General features: G+C 35.3%; 1 protein-coding gene across 2 annotated transcripts in view; it reads left to right on the top strand.

Moving 5' to 3' along the window:
- The first annotated feature begins 13120 nt into the window (after positions 1–13120).
- Positions 13121–22729, top strand: part of LOC141542529 (phenolphthiocerol/phthiocerol polyketide synthase subunit C-like) — a 36344-nt gene continuing 26735 nt past the window's right edge. The window contains exon 1 of one of the 2 annotated variants that reach the window (XM_074266996.1): positions 13121–13144. The gene's annotated coding sequence lies outside the window, so the exon portion shown is untranslated. Of the gene's footprint in view, positions 13145–15436; positions 15553–22729 lie in introns of those variants that run through there. The other variant, XM_074266995.1, reaches the window with a different exon arrangement.

Raw genomic sequence — 22729 nt, 5'->3', positions numbered from 1 at the left:
CTTTCCTTCCTTCGGCTGTTAAACTCCTGCAAAAATTCATCTCTATCACTCTCTCCATTTCATCATTAGCACTTCTTACAATGGGATTTTCCATCACTCAAATTTCTTCCAGGTTATCAGAAATTCCCTATTTGCTGACTCTGATGACTTTTCCTCAGTCATTGTAATAGACATTTAGGATACTAAATACTGTTAATTACCCCTCGTCTCTTCTTTTTCTTTTGCTTCTATGACATTGCTCTCCTTTGGTTTTCCTCCAATCTATCTAAATGCTATTTCTCAATCATTTTTACTAAGTGTAGGTTTGTCTAAAGTTTTATCTCAGCCTCATTTTCTGTATAGCTCTAAAAATCTTTCTTGGTGATCTCATCTGTTCCCATGTACTTAATTACCATTTATATACAGGTGACTCCCAAATCTACATATCTTGTTCTGATTCTTTCTTGAACTCCAGTCTCATGTCACCAATTGGCTGTTGGGTATTGCTTCTGAATACTCCAACAATATCTCAAATTCCAAAATGGAACTCATCATGTTTTTCTCTAGACTTCTCTCTTTCCCTCCATCTTTCTGGTAAGAGGAGAAAAGTAGTAAACTTGTAGTCATATAATATAGAAGAAGGAGAGAAGAGGACCTAGGACAAAATTCTGGGTAGAATATGATCTGGATAAGGATCCAGCAAATGAAACTGAGAAAGAACATTAAAATAGATAGGAGGAGAACCGAGAGAAAGTGTTTTACAAAAAACCTAAAGAGAGAATCAAATAAAAGAAAGTTGTCAACTGAGCCAGAGGTTGCATAGGGATTAAGGAAAATCAAGAATGAGAAAAGGCCATTGGACTTACCAATTAAGAGATCATTGCTAACTTTGGGAAGAATGGTTTAGGAGCATGACATCAGAAGGCAGACCAAGAAAGTTAAGGAGAGAGTGGGAGGAAAAGAAGTGGAAGCAATGAAGGTTTTGTCAAGGAATTTAGCCCCCCAAGGGAGGAGAAATAGAGGATAATAACCAGCAAGGATGGATGGCTCAAGCAAAGGTTTTATGAGGATGGAGGAGACATGGACATTCATAGGAAGAAAAAGAAGCCAGGAGATAAGGAAAGACTGAAGATAATGGGTATGATAGAGGGGACAAGGTACTAGGAAAGATTGGATGGTATGGGATCTCTTGTACACATAGAGGGGTTTGCTTGGCAAGAAGGGCCAACTGCTTATGTCACATGAAGATAAAGGAGGCAATGATAGCATAAGGCATCTGAGTGATATGAGATAAAGAAAGGAGAAAAAACTTTCAGAGAATGTCCTTTTTTTTTCAGTGAAAATGGAGCATGATTCTAAGAGAATGTGAAGGCTTGGGGTGTAGGGGGAGAGGTGACAGAAAATCAGACAATAGCTAGAAAGCTGAGGGGAGGAGAGGGGAAAGTGTTCAGGTGTAGCCAAGGCAAAAGATGGGAAGCCAAAAGAGTCCTGAAAGGATGCTTGGAGTGCAATGAAATGCACATTCAGGAAGACTAGGAACCTCTTCTCCTTCCCAGACAAGCATAGGCAAGGAATAGTTCTATTAAGCAACTTTTAATCGTAAGCATCAGGAAAGACATAAAATAAGTCAAAGTATATTCACCAAAGGTCCTGGCAATTGTGATGAAGAAGATCCAGAACAGAGTCCAAATTGAAGAGAAATGTCCAATTACTTGTAAGATACTCCAGATGCCCCTCTTTATAAATGATATTTTGCTGATTGCAGTAACCTTACAAAAATCCTAGATCATTCAAAGAAGTTTGACCTAACCATCCACAATGGAAAAACCAAATGAACAAAAACGATCTTTGCTCCAATTATAACATATATTTGAATGCTCAAGCTAGAGAGCGTTCATATATAGGCAACAAATTAGACACAGAATGTTTTGAAAAATAAAAAGCTTTAATAAAAAAATATTAGACACAGAACTGAAGCTAAAGGAGGGGAGTAGGCTGGGCTATCTTCAGGAAACTGAATGGTTTAATGACTCCAAACTTCCCATTAAAGAAAAGGTGCATCTTTGGTGGGCCTTTGCAAAGTTATATGCTACTGGTATTATTATACAGTAGTATGGCATGAAATATAAGGCTTTAAAGAATTAAAAAGGAGGTTACATTTTGGGTTTGAATAGGCTGCAACATAGAACCAAAGACTACTGCAGTGGTCCTCAAACTTTTTAAATAGGGGGCCAGTTCAGACTGTGGGAGGGCCGGACTCTAGTAAAAACAAAAGCTCACCCTCTGTCTCCGCCCCTCAGCCCATTTGCCATAACCTGGTGGGCCGCATAAACATCCTCAGCTGCCCCATCTGGCCCGCAGGTCCTAGTTTGAGAACTCCTGGACTAGAGCTATGTGTGATTACTTTGTTGTAAAGAATTCCTTGGTAAGGAAACTTAATTAAGTTGACTGTGTATAATATAGAAGAAAAAGAACTCAAATAAGTAGGAACACAAAAATCTTGAACACTAGCACTGGCTCCAACCTGCTCTCACTTGTGTGACTTTGGGCAAGTCACTTCCTCTGTTCGCCTCAATTTCCCTAACTGTAAAATGGGAGTAATGATAGCATCTACTTGTGAGGATCAAATGAGATAATATTTGTAAAGTACTTAGCATGATGTCTGACACATAATAGCTTAATAAATGCCTACTGCCTTTCCAGTTCAAATCTCTATGATTGTATAAGAATGTTATTAGCTGCTTGTATTTTCTCTCTCTTAATGTAATTAATATTTTGTAAAATTACTGTGAATAACATTTTTATATAGATACGAATATTATGCTTTCCTTGTTCTCTTTAAACTGAACAATAAAGAGATCAATTTTCCAGGTAAGGGGTAATAGGAAAATTGGATGTAAATTTTGGTAAATATGGGCATTGGGAAATGTCTTGATTTAACTGGCAAACAAATATTTGGCTACTAAAAAGTTTGGAGTAAAACTCTTGCTATAAGGTGATAGTTTGGGAGAGCCAGATTTATATCCTACCCAATGTAAAAGAATCTAACTATCTCTTCCTGTTTTGTTCACCCTATAGAAGTTGATCAGAGATAGGGCTCTGTCAGGAAATTTCTCATCCCAAGCATGCCAGACTTTCAGACACAGTTGATCTCTAATCCACTCTAATTCCCCAAGGAAGAAGGAGTTCTGCAAATCTTATCCTCCTCAACTCCAGCCAACAACAATTCCAGTCATGTATGTTGTCTTGTTCTCAAAATACTATGGTGAAAAAAGATAAATATTTTAGGAAGTAAATTTAGACATTATTTAAATATGTCACGGTAAATTCAATTTGAGATATTTAATAATTTAATAAGAGATTCCAGACTGGAGGTCGAGAGGTTAGGGCTAAACAATAAATCATTGACATAGAGATGATCATTGAATTCATGGCAGCAAAAGAGATCACCAAGAGGAACAGTTTGGAGGGAGGAGAGAAGGGGGTCCAGGACAGACCCTTGAGGGATCCCCATAGTGAGTGGATGCAACCCAGATGAAGATCATGTAGAAAAAGAACCTGAGAGGGAGCAAACAGACAGGTAGGAGAATAAGGAGGGAAAAGTGTCATGAAAGCTTAGAGAGAAAGGAAAACCGAGAAGAGTGTTCCATAGTGTGAAATACTGAGGAACGATCCAGATGGAGAAAAAATCATTAGATTTGGTAATTAAGAGAATACTGGGGACTTTGACTGGAACAGTTTCAGCTGAGTGGTGGCCTTAGAAGTCAGACTTCAGAGAGTTAAAAAGAGTAAAAGGAAAAGAAATGAAGATGCTAATTGGAGACGTCTTCTCAAGGATTCAGCCATGGAAGAGAGGATTGATGGAGGATGAAAGCAGGCAAAGATAGATAAATTAAGTAAGGGTTTTTGAGAAGGGGGAGGACATGGACATGTGTGTAGGCAGCAATGAAGCAGTCAGTAGAGGGAGAGAGTGAAGATTATTGAGAGGACTGGGATGTTAGAGGGGAAATCTAAAGAAGCTGGGATGAAATGCGATCAATTGTGCTTAACTTTTCCAGGTCTGTCCACCCCATATTTTTGAAGTGTTCAATTGAGGTGGACAAGTAGCAGCAACTGATTGGATTGATATCTCTTAATAATATTCATTGGGGGAAGAAGAACGGAGATTAGAGAGCTCTCAACAAGATGAGTTCTTGGGCTAACCCAGAGAGAATGCCTCAGAGATGATGACTCTAATAATATCTTCTTGATAATTGTGAGGTTGGCGGGTCACTCACTCAGTTTTGGTGAGGTCTTCCTTTGTATGTAAATACAGGGTGGAGCATGTTCCAACATCAATAACCTTCTTCTTCAGTTGATTGCCTTAGAGGTAAATACTTGGCTCAAAGTTGATTTTTAATGTCAGCCCTGATAAGTAATTATCTTCTGAATAATGGATAAGAGTGAGAGTGTTGAATTGAATTTTCCCCAGAGACTACATAAAATTGAACTGTCATTTTGTTCTCATGCTGCCAGGTTGACCAAAAAAGTAACAAGAGTGAAAGATTAAAAGTGGATTTCCAGTATCCTTTTCTGCTATTATTTTTGAGAATAAGAAGCCATCCACAATAGGGATCTACCCTTCTAAACTTATTCCATGTTATTCTCTTTCATGGGCTATCTAGTGAAACCAAAATGGATTATTACTAGATGTTCCCCAAACTCCTCACTCCATCGGCTGTCTCCAGGCCTTTGTACTAGTCATTCCTCTTGTCTGGAAAGAGCAACCCTGTAGCTTCCACCTTTTAGTATCCTTTGCTTCTTTCTGCTAAGGCATTACCTCCTATCAAAGGTCTTTCCCAATCTCCCCCCACAATTGTTAGTATCTCCCACCTCTGGAAATTACCTTTTATCTACATATCTATGTTAAGTATTTCCCTATTAGATGATTAGCCTCTTGAGAGCATGATGTGATAGATGGAGAGCCAGCCACAAAGTCACACTTCTAATACCTAGTGACTGTGTGAACCTGAGCAAGAAATTTCATCTTTTAGTGCTTTAGGCAGGGAGGGAGGAAGGGAAGAAAGGAGGAAGGAAGAGAGGGAGGAAGAAAGGGAGAAGGGAGGAAGGGAGGAAGAAAAAGAGGGAGGGAGAGAGGGAGGAAAGAAAGGAGGGAGGAAGGAAAGAAGGGAGGAAGAAGGGGAGGAAAAAGGAAGGGAGGGAGGAAGGAGAAAGGAAAGGAAGGAGAGAGTGAGGGAAGGAAAGAGGGAGGGAAGGAGAGAGAGAGAAGAAGGGAGGAAGGAAGGGAAGGAAAGAAGAAAGCAGGGGAGGATGGAAGAAGGGAGGAAAGGAAGGAGGGAAGGAGGGAGGGAGGAAAGAAGAGAGGGAAGAAGAAAGGAATGAAACAAGTATTTATTGGGTAACTCCTATGTGCCAGACCTTATACTAAGCACTTTGCAAATGTTATCTCATTTGATCGTCGTCACTACTCCAGAAAGTAGGTGCTATCATGATGCCTATTTTATAATTAAGAAAACTGAGAGAGACAGAGGTTGTGACTTGCCCAGGATCTTACAACTAGTAAAGATCCAAGCCTAGATTAGAACTCAGATCTTCCTGATTCCAAATCTAATAATCTATTCATTATGCTTTTAAGATTGTAAATTGCAGAGAAGTTGCTGACATTCATTGTAGATCACAGGTTAACTTCTGAATATTGGATAAGAGTAAGAGTGTTAAATTGAATTTTCTCCAGAGACTACATAAAATTGAACTGTCATTTTGTTCTCACACTGCCAGGTTGGCCAAAAAGTAACAAGAATGAAAGATGAAAAGTGAATTTCCAGTATCCTTTTCTGAACAACCTCATATGGTCATTAAGCAATTTAGAAGGGTTTTTTTGTTCACTGTAGGTGTCTCATAACTGTTAATTGCCCATATTGCTTCCTATCTTGTATTATATTTATTGCATAAATGAAAACTCTTAAGGAGTAAGGACTTTTTCTATTTGTGACCCCTATACTTTGCATATAATAGGTACTTAGTAAATATTCATTAAAATAAAATTAAATATTGATAAGTATGATTAGGAAGAGCTGCAGAGAGCAGCACATAACAGGTCCTTAATAAATTGTTGCAAATTAACAAGACACTCGTTGTCTAACTAATTGACCCTTTGACTTGAATTTCAGTCTCTTTCAAGATTCTTCTCACACATGAGGTCCCTTCAGGTTCTTGCATTCCAACTTGCTTGTGTCTTCCCTACTAGATTATTTTGAATTTATTTTATGTGTCTTTGCAGTATTTCTCATTAGAATGAAAGCTCTGTGAGGGAATGTTTCACTTTTATCATTGGATTCCCATTACCTATTATGGTTCCTGGCACACAGTAGGTCTTTTTAAGTGCTTGTTGCTTAACTGAATGAAATTCTTTGTCCCAGAGATAGTCTCTACTAGCTGACCAATTAGATTTGTATGCTCATTTACAATTTGAGCTTACAGTCCACCAATATCTCCCTCTCTTCCTTTCTCCCTTCTCCATTTTATACAGTAGATTTTTTGAACCCAAATAAAAGACTCTAAATGTATTCCTATTCAATTTTATTTTATCAGAATTAGCCCAGTGTTCTAGCTTGTCAAGATCCTACTAGACCTTGACTCTGTCATCCAGTAAATGAGCTCTATGCCCTACCTCTGTGAATTTTGCAGATTTGGTAAGCATATAACTGTAATCTAAGTCATTCTAAAAATGTTGAAGAACAGACCCCCCCTGAAACACTCTACTGGAGACTTTCTGCCCATCTGACAAAGATCCATTCGTGACTATTCTTTGGGATGGGCCCTTCAGTCAAATCTGAATTCATCTACACTATTGTCCAACCCGTAACTCATCATCTTTTCCACAACAATTGCATGAGGTACTTTATCTGATACTTTGTTAAAATCCAAGCAAACCATATTCCCAGACTTCCCCTGATATACCTGTTTAGGAACCCAGTCACAGAAGGAAATGAAGTTAACCAGGTATGCATGGCTTATTCTTGATGAAGTGGTAGTTTGTGATTGTTGCTTTGTTTATAAATATTCACTCACCATCTTGTTTAATAATCTGTTCTAGGATTCTCCCAAAGTAAAGCGCCCTTGACTATACTTTACAAATTCTATTCTCTTCCCTTTTTTGAAAACTGGGAAAACCTAAGCCCTTGAAGAACATCTCCCATTCCACATGATCTTTCAAATATCACTTAAGAGTTGCTCAGCAATCACTTCAGCAATCATTTTACCTGGACCAAGTAGGTTAAATTCATTAAAGACAGAACCTACCAGGTACTTCTGCCGCTTCCTTGCCTATCTTGCATATCAAGATAGGGTATTTTTGTTCTTACCTTTTCAGGCCAAGGATGGTTCTCCTTAGGAACGAAAACAGAAACAAAATAGGAATTTAGAAACTCTGGCTTCTCTTAGGTGTCAGGTTTCTTTACTCTATCCAAGCCCAGCAGCATCCTATCTTTGATACTTCTTTTTCCCTCAGTGTAGCAAAAACAAAACAAAATCAAACCCATGCTATGCTTACATATTCAACTTCCATTATTTACTTTTGCTTCTTTGCTTCTTCTTCTTCTTCTTCTTCTTCTTTTTAAATCTGAGTGGTTGCAGTTTTCTGCACTTCCACATCAATTTCTTCAAACAATTCTTCCTTTTTCCCCCTTTCATTTCTTTCATTTTGAGTCAGGAAGATTGGATTAAAACCAAGTCAGTGCAATGTCACAGAAGTCAAAGTATGGGTGGTCAACAAAATAAAAACTTACAGAGAAGACAAAGAAGAAAACAAGAAGACAAAAAAAATATACAGATCTATAAATTTGACTATAAATGAGAAACCTCCTAGTGACCATCAAGAAAACACTTTCTATAATTTCTACTAAGAGATAAAACCTGGGTCCAACACCTCAAATCCTGAGCTCACATGGACCTGATTGAATCTTGAGGGATACTTCCCAAATCATTCAAGCAACTCTTGCTATCCTGATACAGAGTTAATTCTGGGAAATCTGAATAAATCTTGTATCTACCTCAACAGATAATTGTAAAAGAGTGCCCATCTTCTAAATACTCAATGTAAAACTCAAAGCTTAGTTTAAGCCTTAGATGGTTACCAGCTCTGTGACTTTGGACAAGTCACTTAATTTCTGTTTGCCTCAGTTTCCTCAATTATTAAATGAGGATAATAATAGCATCTCCCTCTCAAAATTGTTGTAGGGATAAAATGAGATAATTCTATAAAATACTTAGCACAGTACCTAGCACATAGTAGGCAATATATAAATGCTAAACTATTATTGTTATCACTATTATTGTTATTATTTACTACATTAGACACTGGGGGATTTTCCTTTGCATAAGATCTCTCCCTCTTTTTCTCCCCTTCTTCTTCTCCCTCCTCCTCCCTCCTTCCTTCCCTCTCTCCCCTTTTCTCTCTTCCTATCTCTTTGTCTCTGTCTGTGTCTCCCCGTGTGTCTCTCTCTGTCTCCATCTGTCTCCATCTCCCTCTCCCTCTCTGTCTGTTTCTCCCTCTGTCTCTTCCTCTATCTCTCCCTCTCCCTGTCTTTCTCCCTCTCCCTCTCTTTCTCCCTCTCTCTCTCTTTTTCCCTCTCCCTCTACCTTTCTCTCTCCCTCTCGAGCTAAGAGTTTTCACTTCTAATGGGATTGCTCATTTAGGCTATATATTATCTGATATATATATATTTTCCTGTATATCCTTTCTTTGATTCTTCAGTTTGGATAAAGTGGGTTTACTTACCTTTTGTTATGTGTGTTCACTGGGGATCTGGCATTTGATAAAAGAAAATCAGTTCTTGGATATTTAGCTTTAGGAACATTCCTTCCTTGGGTAGCTAGTTGCTATGGTGATTAAAGAGCCAGACCTGGAATCAGAAAAACCTGAGTTCAAATCCAGTTTTAAATTAACAGCTGTGTGACCTTGGGCAAATCACTTAATCCTATTTCCCTCAGTTTCCTCATCTGTAAAAATGAACTAGAGAAGGAAAAGTCAAACCACTCCGGTATCTTTTCCAAGAAAACTCCAATGGGATCATAAAATATCAGTCACAATAAATGCTGATGGCCATAGGCACACCCTTCAAAGAGAGATGCAATTAAGATTTCAGACAAAAGTTCAACACTTTATAAACTCATCAGAAATACATGTAAAGTCCTGTATTTAAGCTCATACAATGGTAGACAATGAGTAAGACCTGACATCATCAAGTTTGTGGGAAAAATAAAACAGGCGCTTTTTGTGAGGCAAGCTAGAGATAAGGCAACAATGTACAGTGGTTGCCAAAAATCTGATGAAACTTTAAGGTGCATTAGAAGAAAAGGTCAGAATATGGGAGCACATTACTCCCTGACTTTGGACTCTGCATTGGTCAAGCTACATCTGAAGTAGCAAATTTAGTTCTGGGAGCCATATTTGTTAAGGAGCATTGAGAAGTGAGAGTGTTTCCATATTACAAACTGTTGAAGGAATTGGGAATATTTTGCATGGAGGAGAGAAGATTTACGAAAGATACAATAACTTTTTTCAAATATTTGAAGACCTGTTACATGAAAGACCATAGAACCATAGATTTAGAATCGCAAGCATCCTTAGATGTCATTCATTCTAAATTCCCTCATTTCACTGATGAGGAAACAGATCCAGAAAGTTAAATGATTTGTCCAAAATTATACAGGTAATAAATTACATAGCCAAATTTTGAACCCAGATCCTCTGATTCCTTCTAGAGGGCAGAATTAGAAATTTTGGAGAAAACAAGTTTGGGCTCATTATCAAGAAATAAGTTTACAACAAGTAGAACTACCCAAAATTTACTGATCTGCCTTTTGAAATAGTGAATTTTCTCTTTTTTTCCCTTTATTTTATTTTCCCAATTATAAATAAAAAACATTTTTAATATTTGTTTTTAAAAATTTTATATTCTGAATTCTTTCTTTCCCTCCCCTACCTTCCCCTCTCTCTGACATGGAAAGCAGTTTGATATAAGGTAAACACACATGCAATCATACAAAACATATTTCTTTATTAGTCAAGTTGTAAAAGAAAACATTCTTTTGTTTAAAAGAACATGAAAAAATAAAGTGAAAAACCATGTGCTTCAAGCTGTATTTAGACTCTATCAGTTCTTTTTCTAGATAGTGTTTTTATCATGAGTTCTTTGGAATTGTCTTGAATCATTGAATTGCTGAGAATGGCTAAGTCATTTATGGTTGATCATTGTACAAAAATGCTGCTATTGTGTACAATGTCTTCCTGGTTCTGTTCCCTACACTTTGCATTAGTTCATGTAAGTCTTTCCAGGTTTTTCTGAAATCTACCTATTCATCATTTCTTATACCATAATAGTATTCCATTACAACTATATAGCTCAATTTGTTCAGCCATTTTCCAATTGATGGATATCCCCCAATGCCCAATGTCTAACTCTTTGTTGCCATTAAAAGAGATGCTATAAATTATTTTTACAAATGGGTCCTTTTCTCTTTTTAAAAAAATCTCTATGAGGTACACACCTAATAATGGTATTTCTGGGTCAAAGGGTATGCACAATTTTATAGCCTTTTGGAAACTGTTCCCAATTGCTCCCTCTATTCCCACTTTACTTTCTCCTTGTCTTCTGGTTGGTTTCTTCTGTATTTCTTACATACATTCCACATCTTCCCCTCACTTGATCCATCTGCCCCTGTTAATTATTCATTCTAGTTAATCTCTCTTCCTTTTATTGACTACATTCCTTGTGTAAAATTGTTTTTATTTGTAATTGGGAAAATAAAATAAAGAAAAAAAGAAAAAATTCACTATTTCTTTCTCAGTCTATCCTTCTTGACCTTTCTATATTTTGTACTCTTGATTTATTGATAGTTTATGGTCTATTCTCTCTGGGATTTCATGACACAACTTTCTCTTGGTTCTCCTCCTACCTGACTAGTCCTTCTCGGTTTCCTCTGCTGGATCTTCATGAGATCATGACTATTAACTGTAAGTGTACCTTGGCTTTCTCTGGTCCTTCTTTTCTCCTTCTATACAATGTTGCTTGGTGATTTCATCAGCTCCCATAGAATCAATTGTCATCTTTATGCAGGTATATTACTTCCCTCTCCTGATGTTCACTTTCACATTTCCAAACTATCTATTAAACGATTCTAACTAGATACCCATAGACATCTTAAATTCAGCATATCAAAAACTGGGCTTATATTTCCCCTCGAGACCTTCCCTCTTCCTACCACCATTCTCCTAGTCACCAAAGTTCACAACCTTGGAATCATCCTCAACCCTTCATTCTCTCTAAATCTGCAACCTATATCTAATCAGTTGCCAAGTATTATCATTTCTACCTCCATTACATCTCTCATATGCTTCTTTTTCTCTCCCCTAACATTACAACAATCTTGTCACAGTCCCTCATCTCCTCACACTTGGACTATTGCAATAGGCTTCTGGTTAATCTTTCTTTCTCAAGTCTTTTCCCACTCTAGTCCATTCTCCACTCATCTATCTCTTGAACTTATCTCCCAAGCATGTAAATTTGACCATATCACTACCATATTCAATAAACTTCAGTGATTCCCTATTATTTCCGAATGAAATGTATCCTTTTTTTTTTTTTTTTTTTTTTTTTTTTTTTTTTTTTTTTTTTTTTTGATGAGGCAAATGAGGTAAAGTAACTTGCCACATAGCTAGTATGTGTCAAATATCTGAGGCTGGATTTGGTTCCCCTGACTCCAGTGCCCACACTCCATCCACTGCCACCCAGCTGCCCCTTGTTTTGGACTTTTAAAGCCTTTAGGACGTACCTTTTTTCAGTCTTCTTATTCTCTTCCATATACTCTGTGATCTAGTTACACAAGTCTTTATGATTTTCTTCCCACATGAAACTCCATCTCCCAACTCAATGAATTATCTCTCATTCTTCCCACTGCCTATATACTCTCCATACTCATCTTTGCCTCCATCCTTGACTTTCTTCAAGTCTCAGCTCGTCTCACCTTATACAAGAAGTCCTTCTCAGTCATCCCTAATCTTAGTGTCTTCCCTTTGAAATGATCTCCAATTTACTCTGTAGTATCTTGCTTGTACATCATTGTTTGCATGTTTGAGAGTAGGGATTGTATATTATCTTTCTTTACATCCCCAGCACTCATTACAGTCCCTGGCACATAATAGGTATTTGACAAATACTTGTGGACTCATTGAGTTGTACTCATACTTTGTCACTCCATAAAATCACTGCCTTTCTATCCTCCCATTTCACGCTTTTCTCCATTTTAGTTTCTGAAACTCCACAACTTCTCTGGCACAATATCTTCAGACTGATTCTAATTTTCGTAGTGTTCCTGGACCATCCCAAATAAAACTGGAATCCTTATTGGAGCCTCATAAAAAAGGTTCTCAGTTTATGTAGGACTCACCATTGCTATGGCATTCTACTTCCATCCCCACATCCTTTTGTCTCATTCCCTCCAAATTAGATTTTTAGTAGTTTTCAGTGGTGATTAAATTATATAATGAACAAATGTATTTCCATGACAGAAAGTGATCCTCCTAAAGAAAATTCTTCCATTTTTATTGTAAAGACTTAGGCCCTATTCAAGGAAAGTGCCATGGGTAAGATCTTTGAGGATGAGAGAATTATAGGACTGAGAGATGGAAGAAACAGATGGTGGAACCTGTTACTAACCAACCCTTCAACAGATACCATTTACCTCATTGCCAGCTTTGATTAAAGGGTGTTCTCTAAAAAGAAATTTGGAAACTGGCTGAATAACTCTAAAGCCTCCTCATTACTGGCCTCATTATCATGTCTTTGGTATTTCTGTTCTTTTAGATTTTATCAGATGATTTTTAAAAAATATTCATTCTCTGTTAGAAATGTTTGTTTTTATATGAGTCAGAATCTGGGTGTGTTTCTCAGATGCTATTCAAACTGATTATTTTCAATAATGAATTAATTAAGTAGAATTTTTTTTCCTGGACCCTATTCAATACCCTTTAAGCATTGTGCAAATCACTTGGAAGGACTAAGAGGATTATGCAATCCTTCCCCCCCTCCCCATGTCTATATAAAAGAAATTTGAGATATGCTCTAAAACTCATCTCTTCATCAGAGAAGAATAATTGCACAAGGTAAGGACTTCTATACTCTATCAGACAGATGATTTTCATGCAGTATTACGGTCAAAGAAACCAATTTAATTCAATTTAGTAAACATTTTTGTCTAGTATGGGCAAGGCCCATGGTAAATTCAAATGGTCTAACAGTCCTTGTTTTCCAGGAACTTTCTAGAAGTAATAGGGGATTCTTAACCTGGGGGCTAGTCTGTGGGCAAATTTTAAGGGGTCCATGAATTTGATTAGGAAAAAAAGTACATCTTTATTTTAATACAATTGATTTCCTTAGTAACATTATGTATTTTACTTTATGCATTTAAAAATATTATTCTAAGGTAGAGTTCATGGACCTCCCCTGATAGAAAAAGAAAAGTCCATGACATTAAAAAAAAATTGGTTAGCAATCCCTTGCCCAGAGGGAATCATATATTCAGCAAGAGGTAAGAGGTTTTTTTGGAAAACAACACTATGTGTTCATTTTGGCATGGAGATAGTAGTGAGGGGGGAGAAGAATTAAGGACTGCATAATATGGTCTCCTACCCTCATCAGTTCAATTTCTAAAAGTCCAAAAGGAGCATTTTAAAGATTTTTTGAGCTATTTTTTATTATATCACTATTTTAAAAACAAAATATAAGTAAATAATTTCTTAGTCATATCTAAAGCCAATTTATTATGAATATTTTTTTTCAGGTTTGACAATTTATTCTCCAGATAGATAAGAGTATATATATATATATATATATATATATATATATATATATATATATATTATTCTAAGATTTTTTCACTATTTGGTTTTAAAAATTATTATGAATATTCTAAACCATTTGAAGAGTTTATAAATACAAATATAACATTCTCTTAACTAAAATAGACTTTCTATTTCATGTTTCTAATTAGAACTTTTGAAGCTCTGAAATTGTCTTTGAGCCCTCTAGATCAGAGAAAACCCACATGTATTCTACAGTTCCCTGTTCAGACAAGGTTTAAAGTGTGTAGCACAACCCTACACCCTATTAGCTTCCATAACCCTTGTTCTACCCTAATGAATGAACATAAACATCTATCATATGGCATCGACCATTTCCTTCTTTTACCTAGGTAGTTTTTGAAATCAAAGAACTCATAGTTACTAGACAGGACTAGAAGGGAGAACAAATTCTCTATCGCCCATCTCCCTATAAATGAAGAAACTAACACCGGTGAAAATTAAGTGACTTTCCACTGCTAGAATGTAGCAGAGCAAGGATTAGAAGAATCCAGCTTCTCTGACTCCAAAGGTAGCACTCTTTTGACCATCTCCCATTGCCTCAGATGTGTCCATCTGCAACCAATGCAGATCAAAACTCATCTACGCTGTAGTAGATTGTCTACATAACATATTGATCCTGGAAAAAAATTCATCACTTGAGTAGCCAAATTTTTAATAATGAGTTAGTTTCTATGGATTTCATTCTGAGTTTCACAGATCTTCAGATCAAATAAATACATTTTCAGGATGGACATATAATCTGAATCTGGGGTGGCATAGTTTTCCCAGAAACACTAAAATTTAGAACGTATAAAATATATATATATATATATATATATATATATATATATATATATATATATAAGCTATTTAGAACATATAAGAATGTACAGGTATACTCCTGTAGAAGATGCAAATAACTGTTTAGTACCTAGTTATTAAAGAATAATTAAAATAGGAGTCTAATTAATGGTTCACTATGAGTCACTAGAGTAATTCCTTCTTTCATTCAATTGAATTTGTATTAATTCTTCTTCTTAATATTTTCACATCATAAAGAACAAAGTTGATATAAAGGTATGTTTTGTACTGGTTGCTATGGTCATCAAATTAATCATTGTGATTCTACCCAAAACTTTTCCATCTTAGTAGAACCCTTCATAATTTGTATTCTACTGGCATAGTCATTGAGAATCCAAGGTTATCTCTATGCTATGATGAGACCTTGGTTGAAATTCACCTTACTAGCATTTCAATTATGGTATTGAGCATCAATAAATTAATCACCCCAACTTTTTTGTCAATCAAATCTCCCCAAAAAATACATGGATAGTAAAATTATTAAATTAATGTATTAATTAGCCCGTATTTGATGAGAAGCCAAAATGTATGTCATATTGTGCTAAGTGTTTTGGGAATACAAAAGAAGTGCAAAAGATAGTAACTGCTTGCTATAGGTTTAGAATCTAGTTAGGGCATATTATGATGAAACAATTATAGAACCATACAAGACTGCACATAATTGTGTATTAAACTGTGTGGTACAGACTGTAAGTGATAAAGGATTTCTGAGACAGAAGAGATTTATGTGGGCTGTTGCAGTTGGAGAAGATTGTATGGAAGAAGTAGGATTTGAACTGGGTCCTGAAGGATGAATAGGATGTGGAAAGGTAAGAGTTCTTCAAAGAAGGAAGAGCATTCTTGAGGGGGATAGGGATATAGGACAAGGGAAACAGGATGTGATGATGGAAGGTACAGAGATGAAAGTGGATGTGGGTGTGGGTGTGGGAGTGGGTGTATGAAAAATAGTGAGACTGACTAAGGTGGAAGGTATGCACAAGGGAATAATGGGAACAAAATTGAGTATTATAAAATGGTACCAGATTATGGAGGGATGTAAAAATCAGTAAAGGTTTAAATTTGATGAAGTAGGAAAAGAAAAAAATTTTAGCGAATGACATGATGAAAGGGATATTTAAGAAACAATTAGTCTGGTAACAGTATTCAGGATGGATCAAAGGAAAGATTGATGCTGGTGATTTAGGTTTTTTTCTTTCTTTTTTCTAATCAAATTAACCAGAGGTTTATCTGTTTTGTTGATTTTTTCATAAAACCAACTCTTAGTTTTATTTATTAGTTCAATAGTTTTCTTAGTTTCAATTTTATTAAACTCCCCTTTGATTTTCAAAATTTGTAATTTGGTATTAAATTGTTGTTTTTTTTTTAAATTTGTTCTTTTCCTAGCTTTTTAAATAGCATGCCCAATTCATTGATTTTCTCTTTCTACCTTTTTTATTCATCTCATATCATAGAGATATACAATTTCCCCTAAGAACTACTTTGGCTGCATCCCATAGATTTTAGCATGTTGTCTCATTGTTGTCATTCTCTTGGATGAAATTATGTATTGTTTCTGTGATTTGTTGTTTGACCTACTAATTTTTTTAGAATTAGATTATTTAATTTCCAATTGGTTTTTAGTCTATCTTTCCTTGCTCCTTTATTAAATATAATTTTATTGTATTATCATCTAAAAAGGAAGCATTTACTATTTCTGCTTTTCTGCATTTCACTGTGAGGTTTTTATGCCCTAATATATGGTCAATTTTTGTGTAGGTGCCATGTATAACTGAGAAAAAGGTATATTCCTTCTGTCCCTATTCAATATTCTCCAGAGATTTATCATATCTATGTTTTCTAGGTTTCTATTAACCTCTAATTTTTTTTCTTTTGTAGTTAGATTTATCTGAGAGGTGAAGGTTGAAGTCCCCCACTAGTATAATTTTGCTGTCTATTTCTTCCTGTAACAGGCTTAAAATCTTCTCTAGAAATTTGGCTGCTCTACCACTTAATTCATATACATTTAGTATTGTTACTTCTTCACTGTTTACAATATCCTTTATCAAAATGCACTTTCCTTCCTTATCTCCTTTAATATGTTTTGCTTCTTTTTACTTCAGCTGAAACACAATAAATTGTTTTCCAGCCTTTTACCTTTACTTTGTGTGTGTCTTTGTGTCAAATGAAACAATTGAAAACAATATATTGTAGGATTCTGGTTTTTAATTCACTCTGCTATTCATTTCCATTTTATGAAAGAATTCATTTCATTCACATTCACAGGAATAATTACCACCTCCGTATTTCCCATCCTATTTTCTCCTCTGTATATGCTTTTGTTCTCTCTTTTCACCCAGTCCTTAAAAGTATTTTTTTATTATCCTGCCCATTACCTTATCACCCTTCACCCCTCATCCTTCTCTTAGAAGTTTTTTTTACTACCCCACCCACTGCCTTATCTTCTATCACTCCTTCCCCCATCTCTAACCTTTTTTTCTAGTGTTTCTGCCCTGCCTTCTATCCTGCCCTCCCTTTTCTTTCCTCTTTCTCTTCCTACTTCTTTAGAGAGTTAAATAAACTTATACCCAACTGAATGGTTAGCAGTATTCAGAATGGATCAGAGGATCAGAGGAGATTGAATTTTTAGGAAGAATAATTGAGAGATTTTTGACTAGGTGTAAAATGATTTTAAAAATGGATACTTTGAAGGTAGATACAATGGAGATAAAGTAATAGATTTTAAACATCTTAAAGGAAAGTATATGTAACTATTCTAGGGGTGAGTTGAAACACATTGTAGCAGGGTCACACAACTAGTAAATGTCTAAGACTAAATTTAAATTTAAATCTTCCTAATTCCAGTGTAACACTCTAGCCACTATATCAGCTACATGCCCCATTAATAAGTATAAATGTCTAAGAGGCATATGGAAATATAAACTCAAATGACAAGACAGGACTAAAAATATGGAAGACAAAATTGATTAGCAGTATGCAAATACACAAGCCCAAATTTGTCTCTGACATGACTACTTAGCAGCAGGTCCAGAACCTAGTTTAAACTTATGCTCTTTTCATTACCACAAACTATAGGAGTCAAACTTCATTATTATCAATGTCAGTAAAAATAATAATAATAAAATTCAGTTAAAGAGACAATTGGTTATTTATGAAGCTAACTTCAGCCTTCTAAACTAGAAATATCTTTTAAACAATCACATGCAATAGCACCAAAATATGTACAAACACACAAACAAAAAGAACATTTTCCAAAGGACAAAGCATCACAAGGCTATATTCTGTCGCAAGAGTTCTAAATGATGCTTGTTGGCAGTTAAGAAAAAATAAAATCTAAACTATCAGGGCTTATATTTGATGAATCCAATTTTTTACTAGTGTGGGTACTTTTTCCATCAATTCTGCCTTATTTTATATAATGTTTCTACTTAGGGAACCTAGTTAGTATTCCAGAGGGCTCCATCTAATTATAAGAAAATAAATATAATTCTCAATCTACCTCCTACTCTGGTTTTTACACTTTTTGTCCCATACAAGTCATTGTTGATAATATGCTACAGTTTGTTTCAACATATAATATGTCTTTCCATTATCATTTGGATTTATTGTAATTTGGATTCTTCCAAGAATGTGATACTTATGTTTTGTAGCTTTGTAAATCAGTGGTCCTCAAACTTTTAAAATAGGGGGCCAGTTCACTGTCCCTCAGACTGTTGGAGGGCCGGACTATAGTAAAAACAAAAACTCTCACACTGTCTCTGCCTCTCAGCCCATTTGCCATAATCCGGCAGGCCACATCTGGGCCACTGGCTGTAGTTTGAGAACCCCTGCTTTATATCATCATCAAGAATCATTCATATTCAGTAAGTAGGATGGGAATGGTGAAAAGGAAAACTTCATTTGGGCCCTGAAAGAAAAATAGATGGAAAGAATTGGAATGGTATATGTTGCAAATATTAGCAAAGGCATAGAGATGGAAGAGGGAAAAATGAGAATGTGAGAAAGAAACATCTAGGTTGGCTAGAATATAGGCTTTGGAAAGAGTGTAGTAAGAAACAATTGAGCCCCAGATAGTCTGGATGCACTTTAAATTACAAGATCAAAATATTTAATTTTATTCAGTATAAATTTAAAGCAAGTGAAGGTAATTGACTAGAAAGATAATCCTGTTTAACAGGGAATCCTGTTTAACAGCTCAAGGGAATACATGTCCTTAATACCAGAACATAGATTATTGTGTAAAATTGTATAAAAAAAATAACAAATCCAGAAAATACATAAAAGACAATAGTTCAGAAAGAGGAACAGTAACAAATAAATAATTTTTCTACTTTGTGATAGTAATTCTTTTTTTAGTAATATTTTATTTTTCCAAAAGTATGTAAAGATGGTTTTAAGCATTCATTTCTGTAAGATTTTGCATTCCAAATTTTTTTTCCCTCACTCCCCAAGACAGCAAGCAATGTGATATAGGTTAAATATGTACAATCCTTCTAAACATATTTTCGTATTTCTCATATTGGGCAAGGTAAATGAGACCAAAGGGGAAAAAAAATCATGAGAAAGAAAGAGCAAACAAACAAAAAAAGTGAAAATACTGTGCTTTGATCCACATTCAGCCTCCACAGTTCTGTTTTTGGATGCAGATGGCATTTTCTATCCCAATGCTATTGGAATTGCTTTGGATAACTGTATTGCTGAGAAGAATCATCACAGTTCATCATATAATTTTGCTTGTTACTGTGTACAGTGTTCTCCTGGTTTTGCTCACTTCACTCAGCAACAATTCATAGAAGTCTTTCCAAGCCTGTGAAGGTAGCTCTTTAGATAGATAGATAGACAGACAGACAGACAGACAGACAGATAGATAGATATAGATATAGATATAGATATAGATATTTTTCCCCCTTGAGGCTGGGGTTAAGTGACTTGCCCAGGGTCACACAGCTAAGAAGTGTTAAGTGTCTGAGATCAGATTTGAACTCCTGTCCTCCTGAATTCAGGGCTGGTGCTCTTTCCACTGTGCCACCTAGCTGCCCCTAGATATAGATATTGTATAGATTAGATAGATATAGATATATATAAATTACAAAAATTTTAATACATAAGCATTTGTAATTAAATGTTTTTATAGAACTAAGTTTAGAATTTTTTTTTAAAAGAACCACATGTCGACTACAACTATATATTAAAAAAAAAAAAAAAAAAAGTAAAGAACTACACACATTGAAAAGTGAGAAGGTAGCACAGGATAAAGAAGTTGCTTTTGTCAAATGTATATATTTTTTCCAAAAAAAGTTCCATTTATATGGTTTCATTTGAGTTATTTTATCGATTATTCTTATTTTTTAGATTACAGTATAAAAATTAGTTTTAAATATAGTCTGCAATAGAAAATTGGCAAAATAGACCGCTTTTTATCGATAGAACATATGCATAGGTAATTTTTCAACATTGTCCCTTGCAATCACTTCTGTTCTGTCCCTCCATCCCCTCCCCTAAATGGCAGGCAGTTCCATACATGTTAAACATGTTAAAGTATATCTTAGATACAATATATGTGTGCAGATCTGTACAGTTCTCTTGTTGCACAAGAAAAATTGGATTCAGAAAGGTAAAAATAAGAAAAACAAAAATGCAAGTAGTCCACATTCGTTTCTCAGTGTTCCTTCTCTGGATGTAGCTGGTTCTGCCCATCATTGATCAATTGGAACTGAATTGGATCTTCTCTTGTTGAAGATATCCACTTCCATCAGAATTTATCCTCGTATAGTATTGTTTTTGAAATGTATAGTGATCTCCTGGTTCTGCTCAATAGACCATTCTTATAAAGATTGTTTTTAAATATTAAAAAATACAGATCAGTTGTCACTAATTTCTTCTCAGTCAACTTTTTTTAAAAGAACCATCTGCTATATGTTTCACTCTTTCAAAATCTTCCTTGCTTTGAAAAACATCATTTTTAACCATCTTTTAAATTGGGTCACCTACAGAATCGGTTTTTTATGTGTGTATTTGGTCAGTTCAGAAACTTTGCCTGACTTGATTTTTTAAAGGACCATTACCATTTCTTCATATGGGCAGATTGTAAATATGGTAGCTCCACTATTCACTGATGGAAAAAAATGCTATGAAAATACAGACAGATCTGTTTCATTTTCATTCTGTTTGTCTCCCTCTTTTATTCACCTCCAAATGCTCTCTGGATGACACAGCTTAACTGAATTAAATGCTTCATTCTTGAGAAATTTGTTTTCTTTTTTACTCCTTTTTACCATTTTGTGAATCAATACTGATCATAGTTTTCTATCATTTGTAATGCTGTAGGAATGTTGCATGATGTTATATGAATTTATAACAGCCTGAACTCTAAACAATATGTTTTTCTTGACTGCCTTCTAACCGCATTCAGGAAAGAAATTGCTGGCTCATGTGATTTCTGAGTTCTTTTGACCTTCTCAGTGCAGTGACTATTTTCATCAGTTAAATTTCACTAGAAAATAGTGATAACATTTTTTGTTTTATCAGATCCCCATTTTGGGGAAACATCTTGTTGACTTAAATTGAGTTGAAACTACTATACTCACACAATATATTTTTAGTAATTTGGTATTTTTGAACCACTCAGATTGCTCCATGATCTGAGTATACAGAGACAGATAATTTAAAATGACTATTTGACCATATCACTTTTTTATTCAAAAATTCCAGTAGCTCCCTGTTATTTCCAGGACCAAAAATAAAATATTATGTTTGGTTTTCAAAAATTTTCATAATCTCCTTCACATTTGTCTTATTCTCACTTGAATCTGTTATTTTTGTTTCTTTTCCTCCTGTAAAGAAAGGTGTGCCCAGAAGAGCAGTAGAGAAAGTGGATTCAAAGTAATTAATATATCTATAGAAGGTGGTTACAGAAGTAGGAAAAAGGGTACTAGCAATTGGAAGGTTAAGAAAGGCTTCTTGCTGAAAGTTTCACTGTAGCTACATTTAAAGACAGCCAAAGGTAAAGGTGAAGTACATTTCAGGGAGGTTCATATTTGTATTTATTCACTTTGTATTCATGTGGTATATATATCCTCATTAATTTACCAATTAAAATGTTAACTAAATGTCCAATTAAAATTGCTTAATCGTTATATTTTCATCCTTAATATCCAGTAAGTGTCCTGTCCTATATATAGTAGTTGTTCAATAATGTTTGTCGATTGATTGATTGATTGCCCTAGACTACCTATAGCTCTGGACACCAGAGCTCTGTCTCTCTCTCCCTCCTTTCTTTTCCCTCTCCTTCTTCTCCTTCTCTCTCCCTCCCTCTTTCCTTTTCTCTCTCTCTCCCTTCCCCTCCCTCCCTCTATCCTTCTCCCTTCTTCTTCTTCTCTCTCTCTCTCTCTCTCTCTCTCTCTCTCTCTCTCTCTCTCTCTCTCGCTCTCTCTCTCGCTCTCTCTCTCTCTCACACACACACATACACACACATGCATACACGCAGAAATATACTATTATTTCTCTGAATCACCATTCTGAAACATTTAGTGATTTAACTGTTATTTTGTTGGCAATTGGCTTATCTTACTTTAAGAAGTGACAATTGTTTTAAGTACTTATCATTTTGGGCTCAGAAGTTTTGCTATAGTCCCAAGGCTTCCTTGAAGTGCCTTTGTATCTTGGCAAATTTTTAAAATGTCTACATATTTATAAGATGTCTATTTTTTTTATTGTTGTTGTTGTAGTTGTTTATTTGTTTGTTTTGAATGAAGCCTATTGAGTTAGACTGAACTGATGATCCTATGTACCCAACCTATGGTTCTTCATTTTGTATTTTATTTGTAATGTTTTCCATTTTTTCTCATCATTCCTTGAGAAATTCTCAATAATTCTGAATGATTTTCCTTAGTAAATAATTTCTCTCTTCTGACAGCTTTGAGTTATTTTTTGTTGGTTTTTTGTGAGGCACTTGGAGTTAACCGACTTCCCCAGGGTCACAGCTAGTGA

Source organism: Sminthopsis crassicaudata, chromosome 5 (genome assembly GCF_048593235.1).
Source record: "Sminthopsis crassicaudata isolate SCR6 chromosome 5, ASM4859323v1, whole genome shotgun sequence".
NCBI classification, from domain to species: Eukaryota; Metazoa; Chordata; class Mammalia; order Dasyuromorphia; family Dasyuridae; genus Sminthopsis; species Sminthopsis crassicaudata.
This window is presented reverse-complemented; position numbering and strand designations above follow the sequence as displayed.